We start from the raw sequence: 15,182 nt of genomic DNA on the forward strand, positions 1-15,182 counted from the left end.
AGGCGACTGAGTGATTAGAGGCTTTCCATTTTAAGAGGTTTTGCCTGGCGATGCACAATTAGCACTAATCGAGCATCGAAAACTGCCTCGGTTTCTTGATCCTGGCTTCCCTGATGCTATTTTTCGCCTCTTGCGTGCCTTTTGATGTAAACCTTAAATTTTGTGGAAAGAACGCTTCGTATGTTCTTGGTTCTGAGTCTTAAACTGTTGGTCTGTTATCTTAGCCTTATCCAGTACCTGTTGGACCGTGTTCGTGTATGGAAGAATTTTGGGCCTCGCCTCTATCCGATGCAAGAATGAACATGCTAGTTCTGTAATAGACGCCTCAGATGACCCGTGTGAGCCAGCAGTAGCTGTAACCTCCATTATTCTGGGGTTTTCTTCCTCGAGTAGGCTATACATGCATTCCCAAGTAGTAATACCCGCATCTTTGTTACAGGTGGTGTCTGTATATAAAGGCATCATCTCTTTATCTTCAGAACTCGGAGCTTTACCCTTCTTTCCAATAATATTCTGAACACTACTATGTACACTTCTCTACTCCTCGCTCCTGCAGTTTACAAATGGGGCAAGAGTAATGATAAGAAAAAGGTGACGGGAAAGCTTTAAATGTCGAAAACATATAAAATATATCACCCTACGTGAAATGGCTCTTTGATTAGATCAAAACCATATTTCATTAATGATTGCCAACTAACTCATTAATTATCATTAACGCGCATAACTGGGCATTGGTTTGTGAAAAATCTTTTTCGAATGACGAGCCCTGTAGATCTGCAATAAGGCGATTTTGCGATTTGCTTTGCAATATCGCAGATCGCAATATCGCGAATTCGTTGCATGTGTTGATCGTTCGTTACAATGTGTTTTCTGCGAAATGCGATTTTTGAGATGCGCCATCGCATATCGGCGGTTTGAGGCATTTCAACTTAAGTGATATTTGAGGCATGCGATGCGATGAGGGTTTTCAACGTGTGATTTCGCATCGCAATTTCACAATATTAGGATTCCGTTTGTAGGAAGGCATCCATTACCTTTTTACTAAGCGACGATTTTTATTAAGGGAACAATTTTGTTCGAACTTATCATAAAACTCAAGTCTTTTTAGATTTTTCGAGTATTCTCCTAGGTTCTATGATAGTAAGATTTATTCAAAAAGGAAATAAAAGTCCTAATTTATTTTTTTGAATTTTATGGATAAGGGTCCCCACTTATTTAGTATTAGTAATAATACTAAATAAGAAGGGGGGTTGTTGCTTGCCACAACAGGTGTCTAACACCCATAGAATCGTTCAAATGGGAGCTAATGATGAAAATCCCCAGTCAAACAGATGAAAACCTGCCACTAAGGACTGCAAGTTCTAGGGTACTGAAATGTTTCTGAATCTTTTTCCTAGATAATATGTTGAAATCAATATGAAAATACCTTTCAAAGGTAGGTAATGAGGAGTTCTACATTAATTGACGTGGAGATAAGGTAATTTCTTTTAGAGATAGTTTAGAACAATGGGACAATTGACTCACGAAAAAATATGTCATATGAGCAGATGGTCGATATAGGAAATAGAGAGTAGGCTTATCCCTTGAACAATAGAAGGCATGACACCAGGAATACCAGATAGCTTATACTCAAGAACACCAAGAGGAGCTAGACACAGAGAGAAAGACTCATAGAATGGTAGGGTTCACAGAGATGCTAACAAAAAGAGGAATATTATGAGAAATTTCCATGCCAAAAATGCCTTCAAAATATAGATAGAATAACCACTCTTCAGTCCAATTTCTCCTAACTTGTTTAGGTTTAATGAGTCAAGAAAGGGTAAAATCGGTGTTCTTTTCACATTTAGAGAGTTTGAAAATATTTTAAAGACAACTCCAAGGGCATACATTTGTCATGGTTGATGAATGAGTGCGAAAAAAGGGTAAATAGTGTACCCGACATAATTCCTTTTGTGTATTTAGTCCATTGAGTCCAAGTAATGATCAGGCACTCAGTATTTAGCTCAAATATCAAAATTCTCAAAATGGCTTGAAACCTGAACGACCACGTCCGTCTCGGCAAAATAGTCCTAACACAACTCATTTAACTGAGAACAGAGTTTGTATCAGGAAGTTATTGAGTTCTATACACTTTGCTAAATAGGCGAAAGTTTGCAAAAAAAATGCCCAGTCACTGCAGAGTTAGCAGTATGGACTGTTGACATGGCAAGTGACTTGGCAAGGTCAATGGATGGTCAACACCCAATCAGAGCTTGCCAAGTGTCATGTTCTGGTTGGATTTCAAGTTGGTGATGTAGGTCATTAGTGGATGATGGTGGTCCAATGAGGAGGGGACAAGTGGCAAGCCTGGAGGTCGCCACGTGTCCCTCCCCAAAGGACTTGGCTTGGCACAATTCAACAAAATTTTATGGAGCCATTGGGGTTTGACCCCGCGACCTCCGACACACATTCCACAATGCATAACCACCTTCGCTACCACTTGGTTCTTAACCATATAGCATTCCATATATATTTAAATTTTAATGTTTTTGGAGTGGGTAGTTAGGGGCGGCCAGCCTGCAGGCCATCTCTCCCCATGTGAATGCACCCACAGTTACAACAAACAGTTATGTTAACCAGTAGACAACACACCTAAACTGTAGCAATAAACCACCACATGTGAACACCAACCAATATGTAGTTATAGTTACCACAAGCTCCAGTGACTCCAACACTACGATGGTTAACCATGTCAACGCATTACTGTGACGGTTAAGGTTAAGCGTGGTCAGTTAAAACGAAGGCAACAAGCCACGATGGTTAATACAGCATGTGACCTCCACATAAACCTCCAATAGTTACAGAAACATCCAGCCTAACAACGTGGTTATTATGCACTAATCCTCCAGTTAATCACGCTTAAAGTTAATTAATCCTCCAGTTAACTTCAGTTTAACTTGGTGGATTTTTGGTGGACTCCACAATTTTCTGAATTGCCCCCAAAATTGGTGGCCTTAACTAGAGTTCTTCAAGATTTGGAGGAGGATTTGTAGGGAAAATCTGTTTGAGGCAAAACTGGAGCATTTTTCGACCAAATTAAGCTTAGGAAAAGGTGTTCCTAGCTAATTTCGACATTCTGAACACATTGGAAAAGGTATCAGAAGCAGTAGAGCTTTGTAAACAACATTTTTTTCCATATTGAGCTAATACAGAGGCACAAGCCATGGATGCTAGACCAAGGAGATGTATCCCAGGAGGGGTGAACTCCTTCATCAAAACACTGTGTTAAATGTTCAATTGATGGTTTGTTGTACTTTTTATTTTTGTTGTTCAACACTTTTATTTTAAGCTAATTTCTCATGAATGTCAAATTAAACTTGATGTAATTTACCTGTTTACAATAACCAAACAACCTTTGGAAACCCATGCATAGGAAGCAATGAAGAAGCATTTGTTTATAAATCTGTAATTTAAATTAGCACAACAAAACTAACAGTCAATAATAGATCAATTTGGTATTAGAGCAAAGGTTTATTTTCTTGATTAATTGAGTTTTGTGCAAGTAGGGTTTTAATGGTTACAAAATTGTGATGCTTACAAGGTTAAAGTTACAGAGAGGAGAAGGGAAAATATTGGTTGCAACTCCTAAGATAATGCCCAGAAGAAGGAGATCCACAAGGCCACAATATCCACCACCCAAAGTTCCAATTCCAGCTGCATTAGAAACACCTCAAGTTTTTCCTTCAACTGAGATTGAATAGGTACAAGAAGTACCTGTTTCTGAGCCTGAATCCACAACCATTATGTCTGGAGAAAGAGAGTCTGAGGGTCCTTCTTCAGAAGAGGAAGAATTCAAGAAATCTTTATATACTTTAACTGAGATGGTTAAAGTCCTCTATGAAGAGAGGAACAATAGAATGGTTGGAGAGAGTTCTAAACCTCCACATGGAGAAGGAAGCTCAGGAGACAAAAAAGATGATAAAAAGGATTCTAAGGGTAATGGAGGAAAACCACCTCCATCTCCACCATCTTCATCATCCTCAACATCTCAAACATCTTCCACTTACACCACCAAAATTGTCCATACTCATTATCAAACCCCAAAAGGAAAAAATCCCTTACTCAAATTGGACATTAAGTTTGAGCTTCCCATGTACAATGGTGAAGTGAATGCAGAAAAGTTAGACAATTGGATCCGACAATTAGAGGTATACTGTAGAATTCAGAACCTTCAAGAAGATGACATAAAGATCCAGTTGGATTCATTGAGGCTAGAAGGAGCAACATTAGTCTAGTGGGAAGAAAAGACTCAAGAAGAAATGTGAATTCATGGTAAGATATCCATTTCTTGGGTTGGAAAAAGTTTAGGCAGCTTAAAGGCCAAACAGTCCAAGACTATACCCAGGAGTTTAGAAAGAGGGCTTTGTTGTTAGGAGTAAACTTGAATTCCTAAGATACACTGTTGAAATATATATTGTGGGTTTACATTCCTATTTGAAACATACCATCCTTATGTTCAATCCAAGCAATTTGGATGAGGTATGTGTGCAAGCCACACACCTTGAAGCAAGGGGAAATAACATTCAGGAAGAGGGTAGTAAGAGGAAGCCTTTCAAGGGTAAGGAGAAGGAGAAGGGGGGGAATGGAAGGGAAAGAAGAATGAAAGTGTGAATAAAGAAGGGGAAAAAACCATATGCCAACATTGTTCCAAAGCTAGGCATGATGAAGCCCATTGTTGGAAATTACATCCCGAACTAAGGCCTTAGAAACAAAAAAATTAGGGAAAACAAAAGACGACTGCTACCACACAACATGCCCTTGGATCAAATTCTGGTGATGAGACCAAGATTTCAGCCATGGTCACAAAAGGTAAAGAAGTTGTTGCAAGCACTAGTTCCTCAAATAATCAAAACAACACTCCAAATAAAGAATAAAGAATAGAGTTGTTTCATGTAAGGGTAATTTCAAATCATAGAAAGATTGATGCATTATTTGATAGTGGATCACAATCAAACTTAATTTCAGAAGACTTGGTCAAAAAACTCAACCTTGAAACTGTACCTCGTCATAAGCCATATCCATTGGGTTGGATATTCAATAATGCAAATTTACAGGTTACAAGGAAGTTTTTATTCAAGTTTGCCATTACTAAAAAGTTCATTGATGAAGTTGAGTTAGCTATAGTTCCACTTGACATCTCAGGAATCATTTTGGGTAGTCCATATTTGTATGATAGGGAACTAGTATTTTATCGCCATGAAAACAAATACTTATTTCCCAAGAAAGAGGTGGAGTACATTGTGAGAGCTCATCACAAAAAGTTGAACATTTCTTTGGTTAATGCAGGGCAGATAAAGAGACTAGTAAATGCAAGTAAAAATTTTGTGGTTCTCATGATCAAGAAAAAGGATGATATTGATTATGAATCTTTTGAAGGTTGTGATGAAAAATTGAAATCTGACTTGTTTGATGTGGTAAGCAAGCATGGCGAGATGTTTCAGGAACCAAAGGGGTTACCTCCCAAGAGGGGAATTCATAATGAGATACATCTACAACAGGATGTTCCACTTCTAAACATTGGCATGTATTGCATGTCAATTATGGAGAGCATGGAAATCAAGAAGAAAATTCAAGAATTGTTGAACAAAGGTATTATACGGCCATCTACTTCGCCATGTGGTCGCCCATTGTCTTGGTGCCAAATGTTAGTGTCAGTTTTCGCAGCCTTCCTCCAGTGATCAAATATGGTCTTAGAAAGTGGTCTCAGAATGTCAAAGTCAAATTTTGTCATTTCAGCGAGTTTTCAAGTAAAATTTGGTACTAGGTATTAGGTCTAGGGTTTGTCTGCACTCCTTTCAAAATTGTCCAAAGGTCAGTCAATGTCACCATTCAGCTGAGTGTACCATCATTCAAAGGGTTTTCATCATCATTTCTGGTTCCAATGGGTCATTTTACACCTTGTTAGTGCTTCAATTGTACTTGGGTAAGGCTCATTTCCCTCTCCTAGGGTTTTGAAGGTAATTTATCTTGTATGGTAGAATCATCAACAGAGCTTGCATTTTGATGTTCATACACCTTCCCCTATCCTTAATGTACCTTATTAAACACTTCCCATCACTGAGATCCCCCAAATTCCTCATTTTCCCACAAACCCTAATTTCTTGATACAATTTGACAATTTTCTAAGCTAGGAAGTGTTTTGCCCTTTTGGACCCCTTCCCCTAACTCAATCTTTGAAATTCCACTTTCCCCTATTTCCTACATCCCTCCCTACTTCCAAAAATTTTCTCAAAAATTTAGAAGCCCCTTATCCCCTTCATTTCCCTTCATTTCGACAAATCCCCTATTCCACACATCGGGGTAGGTTTTACTCAAATGATGTTTCTGAGAAATAGAAGATTAATTTGGAGAACGTGAGAGAGGATTTTGTTCAAAATAGGCCAAGGAAGAAAAACCTCCTTCACTTTTTACACAGGTGTCATGGTTTTAGAGAAATGTCAAAAATACAGTTGCCTTAGGAGAATTGATGCACCTCTGAAGTGGCCTTGGGAAAATCAAGATTTCTCCTAGCTTGGTTGGCCAAATGACTTACTTGATGAGTTAAATGATAACTAGAAACAAATATATTTCTAATGAGCTATCATGAGCTCAATTTGGAGTTGAGGAAGACCTTCAAAAGTTGAATGCAACAACACTCTACCTTTAGGCAGCCTCATTTTGCACATTTTGACCAGTCTTGTGAGATTTGACTTTTGACAGGGAAAATGAACTCCAAATTAAAAAATTCAAGTTTTGTTGGAAATTATACTCAATAATCTTCCAAATAGCTATCATGCACCCAATTTTGACGTTGGGAAGGCCTCCAAAACTTGAACTGAAAATGGCGCTATGCACAGAATCAGTGGCGCTACGCACACAGGTTTTTCCAACAGGTGCGTAGCACCACCAGTGCTCGCTTTTGATAGGGACCTACATTTGAAGAAAAATTGGATTTTTTTGATTCCTTATGAAAATTTATGCATGATCAGAAATCAATAGGAAATTTTGACAAGTTTTGGACCAACAAATGCCCTCTCTGCCACTTTTTGGCCACACAGGAAGCAGTCTTGGGAGATTGCAATTTTGGAGGGGAAAATGGACACCAAATTCAAACATTCCACTCGTCCTAGAAAGTAGATAGACAAAAATTTCCAACAAGCCATCTTGGATCAAATTTGGTAAAGGGTAAGCCCTCCAAAAGGAGCTTGTAAAACGTGCTACGCACAGAAAAAAAGGCGCTACGCACAGGATGAAAAAGTGCTAGTTTTGCTCAAAACTCAAAGTTTTCACCTAGCTTTTTCTCATTTTGACTTTTTCTCTAGCATGGTCAAACTCATGATGTAAATTTATGTTCTTTGATGTAAAAATGATGAAAATTGACTCAAGGAGGTAGATACATCATGTATAGGTGGTTTTGAACTAAACGAATCAGTTTCCATAGTTTTAGAGGCAAGCTGTTCCACTGCCTATTTTTCAGTTCCTAGTTTAGATCTTGTTGAAATAGCTCCTAGACTCATGGATTCGACCCCTAATGGCTAGCACGGGTAGTTTGAGGCCTATATATTGTACTTTCTTAGTCATTTGTCAAGGTTGGACTCTTGTGGATGCATTGAGCTACTTTGTACATCACTTCTGTAGTTTGGCAAGGAAATAAACCAGGGTTTTGCATCATTTTGTGGGATTCTTGTGGTAATGTGAATTAGCATTGTTTTCTTCTCTGTAATTCAGCTGATCTTATGTTTATGTGTGCCATTATCTCTCTCTTTCTGGATAGCTAAATGAATCAAGTTTGAAAGGTGGAATTCATTGGTGTTTCAGTGCTCTACCTTGGGGTTTATTTAGTTTTACATGTTTTCTACTATTTGAAGAGGACTCATGACACTTGCATGCCCTCTCCAGCTCCTCACCAGTCTTTAGACTCACCATTACACTCATTTCAAAGTGCTAAGACACTTGCCTACCTCACCCCATAGAAACCTCTGCAAATCTGTGTTCATTTCCCAGACCCAAAGCTGCCTTCCCCATCTGATCCAGCAACCCAACCATTAAATTCAATCAAATTCCTCTGAGCAAGCATACCTAGCCTAAAATTAGTTTTTATATCAGTCATCTCAAGCCTTCCTTGATAAATTTTCATTGAGATTGACAAGGAGAGAGCCCTCTCCTGACCTGGTAGGGCTAGCTACCAGGTTAAGCATGGTTTGATGTTACCCTAGACCTGCCTTTCTCAGCCTGAGGTAGATTTAGGCCCTAACACCAAAGAAGGGCGGGACTTGGTGCATGTGTGTGGATTTCTATGCACTGAACAAAATCACGGTAAAGAATCGTTATCCACTCCCAAGAATTAATGATTTTCTTGATCAGTTGAGGTATGCAAAGTATTTCACTAAGTTAGATTTACAAAGTGGTTATCATCAAGTTAGAATAACTAAAGAAGACATTTGGAAAACTGCATTTAAAACTACAAAAGGATTGTCTGAGTGGCTTGTTATTCCTTTCAGTCTTACAAATGCTCCAGCTACTTTCATGAGAGTAACGAATGATGTATTGAGACCATTTTTAGATGACTTTGTCATTTTGTACTTAGATGATATACTCATATTCACCAAATCCAGAGATGAACATGTCATGCATGTAAACAAAGTGCTTGATGTCTTAAGAAAAGAACAATTTTTTTGAAAGATGTCAAAGTGTGAATTTGGCAAGACTTCTTTAGTGTATTTGGGAGACATTGTTGGAGGATTTGAGCTGAAGATCGACCCCTGTAAAGTTGAGGTCATTCTGAATTTACCCAAGCCTAATACAGTTACATAGGCAAGAAGATTTTTAGGGGCAACATAATATTCGAGGAAATATATTGCTAATTTTTCTTCCATTGCAGCTCCATTACATGCATTGACAAGTGTCAAGAAAGTCTTCCATGCGGGAGATGTACAACAAAAATCATTTGATGCTTTCAAGCAAAAGATCAGTTCAACACCGGTGTTGGTTGTTCTAGATCTTAGACAGCCATTTGAGAATCAAATAGATGCTAGTGATTACATCATGGGAGAAATTCTTATGCAGCATGGTAAGCCCATTTCATTTCATTCTGAACTTTTTAATGGAGCTGTAACTAACTATCCCACTTATGATAAAGAAATTTATGCATTGGTACAAAGTGTCAAAAAATGGAAACACTACTTGATGGGAAAGGAGACCATTATCCATATCGACCATTAACCATTGCAGTACTTACCGTCACAGCCAAAGTTGCAACAGTCATGACATTTTAGATGGATGGGTTTTCTACAACATTTTGATTTGGTTATCAGGTACAAAAATGGAATGTACAATAAGGTAGCTGACATGCTTTCAAGGCCTATTGTAAATTCATCTATTATAGTCAAGCAAAATTATGTTTTGCATGAAAGTTACATTGAGAAATATGCATATGATAATGACTTTCAAGATGTGTATGCAAGCTTGAGTCAGGGAAACCAAATTGAAGAGTTGGATTATCATGTACATAAAAATTTGTTGTATCATTTTGGAAAGTTGTGTATTCCACAGGGAGAAAAAAACAATATCATAAGGGAGGCGCACACCTCATTGATTGTTGGACACTTTGGTGTAGGCAAGACAATAGCAAATCTCCAAAGGTATTGTTATTGACCACGCATGTTTGATAATGTCTCTCATTTCATAAGAGGATGTTATTTGTGTGCAACTAGTAAGCATAGTAATAGGAAACTACAATTGTACACTCCACTTCCGGTACCTTCACGTCCATGGGAGAGTATCTCAATGTATTCTGTAGGGGGTCTTCCATTGTCAAGGGAAGGTCATGATTACTTGTATGTAGTTGTAGATAGGTTCAACAAAATGTGTATACTAACACCATGTTAAAAGAAAATTATAGCTAAACAAACAACTCATATTTTCTTCCAGAACATGTGGGTTCATTTTGGTCTTCCTACTTCCATTGCAAGTGATTGAGATTCTCGATTTGTTGGGAATTTTTGGTCAAAATTGTGGGACATGATGGACACAAAGTTGAAGAAGAGTACATCCTTTCATCCAAAAATAGATGGAAAAACCGAGGTGGTCAAAAGAACATTCATTCATCTTCTTAGAGGATATTACAGCAAACATCCCAAGTCATGGGATGAACAGTTGCATTTCATACAACATGCACACAACAGGGCAAAGCATTCTTCCACAAACACATCGCCATTTGAGAAATGTTTTGGGTACTTTCCAAGATTGCCATTGGACTTCATCTTTGAGAAAGATGTCACCATTGATGGTCATAATGGCATCAATAAGGCAAGGAATTTCATACAGAAAATTTAGTTGATATATCATACAGTACAGGAACAACTTGAGAAAAGTCAAAGCAGCTACAAGGCAAGGCATGACAAACACCGGGTTGATCACAAATTTCAAGTTGGACACGAAGTTTGGTTATATATTAGCAAGGAGAGACTTCAATGGGAAGGTAAAAAGCCTAAGCCAATCAATTATGGCCCTTTTAAAAATTTGGAAAAGATTGGTAACGATGCATTTAAGCTTGATTTTCCTCCTTATATGAAAATATACTATGTTGTTAATGTTGAGAATTTGAGATTGTTTGAGCCTTCTTTGATTGATGATCAAGGAGAGCATGTTCAGATGCCACAAATGGATGATTTCTCACCAGAATATCTTGATGAACTTCAGAAGGATCTCATCTCATACTTGACAGAAGAACCAGGGCTTCGAAGAGAGGGAATGCCGAATACCTTAGAGTGGGACTCAAGGGACAAAAGCCTTCTAAAGCCAAATGATTGCAGATTGAGAAGGTGAGGGAGCTATACCCTTTCCTGCTGAATAATTGATAGTATCTTTTGGGGTCCAAAAGGCTTCTAGTGGGGAGGAATGATTAGGCGCTCAATATTTAGCTCAAAAATCAAAGTTCTAAGAATGGCTCGAAACCTAAATGACCACGTCCATCTCCAGAAAATGATCCTAACACAACTCGTTTCACTAAAAACTGAGTTCGTATGAGGAAGCTGTTGAGTTATGTTTGCTTTGCTAAACAAACGAAATTTTGCAAAAAAAATTCCCAGTCACTACACAGTCAACAATATGGATCATTGACGTGGCAAGTGACTAGGCAAGGTTAATAAACAGTCAACACCCAATCAGAGCTTGCCAAGTGTCATTTTCTGGTTTGATTTAAGGTTGGTGACGTGGCAGGTTATTAGTGGATGATGGTGGTCTAATGAAGAGGGGACAAGTGGCAAGCCCGGAGGCTGTCACGTGTCCCTCCCTAAAGGACCTGGCTTGGCACAGTTCAATAAAATTTTATGGAGGTGCTAGTGTTCGACCCTGCGACCTCCGGTACACAATCCACAACACATAACCAACTCCACTACCACTTGGTTCTTAACCGTATAACATTCCATATATATTTAAATTTTAATGTTTTGGAGTGGGCAGTTAGGGGGGGCCAGCCCGCAGGCCAACCCTCACCATGTGAACGCACCCAAAGTTACAACAAATAGTTATGCTAACTGGTGGAAAACACACCTAAACCACGACAATAAACCACCACATGTGAACACCAATCAATATGCGGCTGTGGTTACCGCAACCTCCAGTGGCTCCAACACTGCGACGGTTAACCATGTGAACACATTAGTCTAACGGTTAAGGTTAAAGCATGGTCAGTTAAAATGGCGGCAACAAACAATGACAGTTAATACAAAATGTGACCTCCGCATAAACCTCCAATGGTTACAAAAACTGTCAACCTAACCACATGGTAGTAATGCACTAATCCTCTAGTTTAACTTGGGGGATCTTTTACGAACTCCGCTATTTTTGGAACTTCCCACAAAATTGGTGGCCTTAATTGGATTTCTTCCAGATGTTGGGACAGGGTCCCCTAAGGTCAATTTTGTGGCAAAAGCCCAAATTTTGGGGCAAAAAGCCCAAGTTTTGTTGTAAAGAATGTAAAGTCTCCGCAAGTTGTGGTCATGGAGCACGTAGATAGTAAAGTGTCATAAAAGGGTTTTACCCTTCCTTTATGTGAGTTGTGTCAGATTTAATAGATCTACCCATGGCCCGCAGACAATGGGATTGTATAAGTAGTCGAGTCTTAGAGAGTCTAAGGGAGATAATGAAGAGATGAAGATGAATGTAATGGGTCAGTAGAAGAAAGAGTGAAGAAGTCTTAGGGTAGAAGAGAGGCTCTTCAGTTGTGTGTGCAGAGGCCTAGAGTAGAGTCCATAGCTGAGTGCGCGGACCCTTGCAGCTCAGTGCACAAGGAGGTATTGCGTCTGTAAGCAGAACTCAAGTATTAATAAAGATGTTATTCCAAAAATTCATGTGTTTATCTATTTCCTTCTATTATGAATGAATGCACTATTATGTTACGATGAATGATCAGTTTATGAATTAATATTGTATTGATGCGTGATTTTACATGATTTATCTTGTTATATAGACTCACGTAACAATAACTATTTACGCGAAACATATTTTGTTGCATGTTAAAGTTATTGAACACTTAAGCCGATCTAGGTGAATATGCAATTAAGGGTAACCATAGAGGTGTGTAAGCGATTGATTCACTTGTTTAGGGTTCGTGAAAGATAGTCATGAACATTCATGGACGTATAAAATCTGATTAAGGGAAGTTATATCGATAAGCCCTAAGGGCTTATTGATCTGCATGAAGGGATGTTTAGGGCATAAAATGACATTACACTAATCTCTGGGTGCAAAGACTTGGTTCCAACATCCCCACATACTGCTTCGGGTGAGACTTCAGCCCCTGCTCTGCGGGTTAATGCCAAAAGGGCTAGTAGTTGTAGAAATTCCCATTGTAGATCCAAATTAAGCAATATACTAAAACACAATACAAGATCTACTTCTACAACACTTTGTAGAAGCTTAATCGAATTGAGCTAGATCAAGAGAAAACATATAACTGAGAATGAGAAATCAATCACATATAACACAGAAGAAATAACCAGGGGAAAGCCTAAGCCTAAAACTCTAATCTCTGTATTATCATACAAGTGGAAATCTTGTTCAAGCTACAAAAAGAATTAGCTCTCAAGCTATATTGCTCTCTCTACAATCAAACGATATAGCTCACAGACTGAATAGACATAGTATATGTCCTCCTCAAGCCCTCCAAGCTTCCTATTTCCTTGCGCAGTTTTCCTTGGGGTCCAATGATGTCACATGTGTGAATTGGCCTCATCATACTCACTAAAATTGAAGAAGTAACTGCGCAATCCTCAAGGAAAGAATTCCTTCTGCATGCAAGGAATATTCACAATGGAATATTCTAGCAACTGATAGTACACTACCCCTCCATCTGATCTCAACTGGGTCTCTGTTTGAACTGACATGCATGAGTTATTTATGAGAGAATACTCAATTATCTGAAGTGCAGTAGTTACATGCATGCAAGAATTAACTAACTAAACTTACATTAATTCAACAAATTGTTTGAATTAATCTAAATGGACTTGACTCAGTTAACTGAGCCAACTAATTACAACTCATCGTTATCTCTTTAACTGATGGATAAATTCCTCAATTAATGGAGAAACTGTTGCATGTCCCCACATAGACTTCATGTTCGATTTTCCTTAACTAATTAAATCAAGATGAATTAATTAATTATTTTACAAATAGCTGCTAAGATCAAATTCGAATTTTACTTCACTATTTTAGTTTAAAGACTGACTAAAATAGGAAGGTATCTTGAAATGCTATTTATAAAATGCTATTTTTAGCACTTCCCATTTTCCATCCATTTTTGCTAAGATCAACACTGGCTGAATTGCTATTTATAGCAGTGCTATTTTTAGCAATTCTATTTTTAGCATTTCTTGTTGCTATTTTCAACACTCCCTCTTAACAAGAAAGGGATTATTAGTAACCCCAATCTTGTCTTTGTGGAACTCGAACTTGCATTTTGATAATGCCTTAGTCAAAATATCTGCATCTTGTTCCTTGATCAAAACATACAGCAACAACATGATCCTCATGACCACACAGTCTCGAAGATGGTGATACCGGATATCAATGTGCTTGGACCTGTCATGAAAAACTGGATTCTCCGAGAGTTTGATACAACTCTGGTTATCACAGTAGATCACTATAGGATCCATCATCTGACCAAACAATCCCACTAGAATCTTTCGCATCCAAATGGCCTCACATGCAGCCTAACTAGCAGCCATGTATTCAGCTTCTGCTGAGCTAAGTGCAACTGATCTCTGTTTCCTCTTATATTAGGAAACTGCAGCTGAACCAAGGTTGAAGATTCCTCTAGAAGTGCTCTTCCGGTCTGATAGACTCCTTGCCCAATCTGCATCTGTGAAGCCTTGAAGCTTCACTCCCTCTATCCATCTGTACCACAATCCGAACTAAGATGTGCCTCTAAGGTATCTCAGCACATGCTTCGATGCCTTCCAAAACAACTTGGTAGGTTGAACCATAGCTTGAATCAGTTGGTTCACTGCAAAGCATAAGTCAGGTCGTGTGTTCACCAGATACATAAGTGAACCCACTAGCTGCCGATAAACAGTAGCAGCTACTACCTCACCTAAAGTAGCATCCTCCTTCCTCCAGTTCCCAGCTAGAGGAGTCTGCATGGGCTTGCACTTCTCCATGTGAAAGTGCCTGAGTATCTCATTGGCATACTTGCCTTGAGACACAAATACTTCACGATATTTCTGCCACACCTCCATGCCTAGAAAGTAGTGCATAAGGCCCATGTCCTTCATCTTGAACTCTCTTGCAAGGTCCTCCTTACAAGACTGTATCAGCTGATCATCAACTGTCAAAGTCAGATCATCGACATAAAGAACAATGATCAATGGTTTACATTCTACCATGATGTGGTAAAGGTTCGCATTTGCTTCACTCTTGGTGAAGCCCAACCAAGTGAAATAGTTGTCGATCCTGGTGTACCAAGCATGGGGTACTTGCTTCAGCCCATACAAAGCCCTCTTGAGTCTGCACACATGTGACTCATGATCGAAGGTTTTAAAACCTTCTGGCTTCTCAATGTACACCTCCTCCTTAATCTTCCCATTGAAGAAAGTTGTCTTCACATCCATCTGGTGGATCTTCCACCCCATCTGAGCTTATAGTGCCAACATCAATCTAATCGA

This window comes from Pinus tabuliformis, chromosome X (genome assembly GCF_031772625.1).
Source record: "Pinus tabuliformis cultivar Carrire ecotype Pingquan chromosome X, CPIR1, whole genome shotgun sequence".
Taxonomy (NCBI): Eukaryota; Viridiplantae; Streptophyta; class Pinopsida; order Pinales; family Pinaceae; genus Pinus; species Pinus tabuliformis.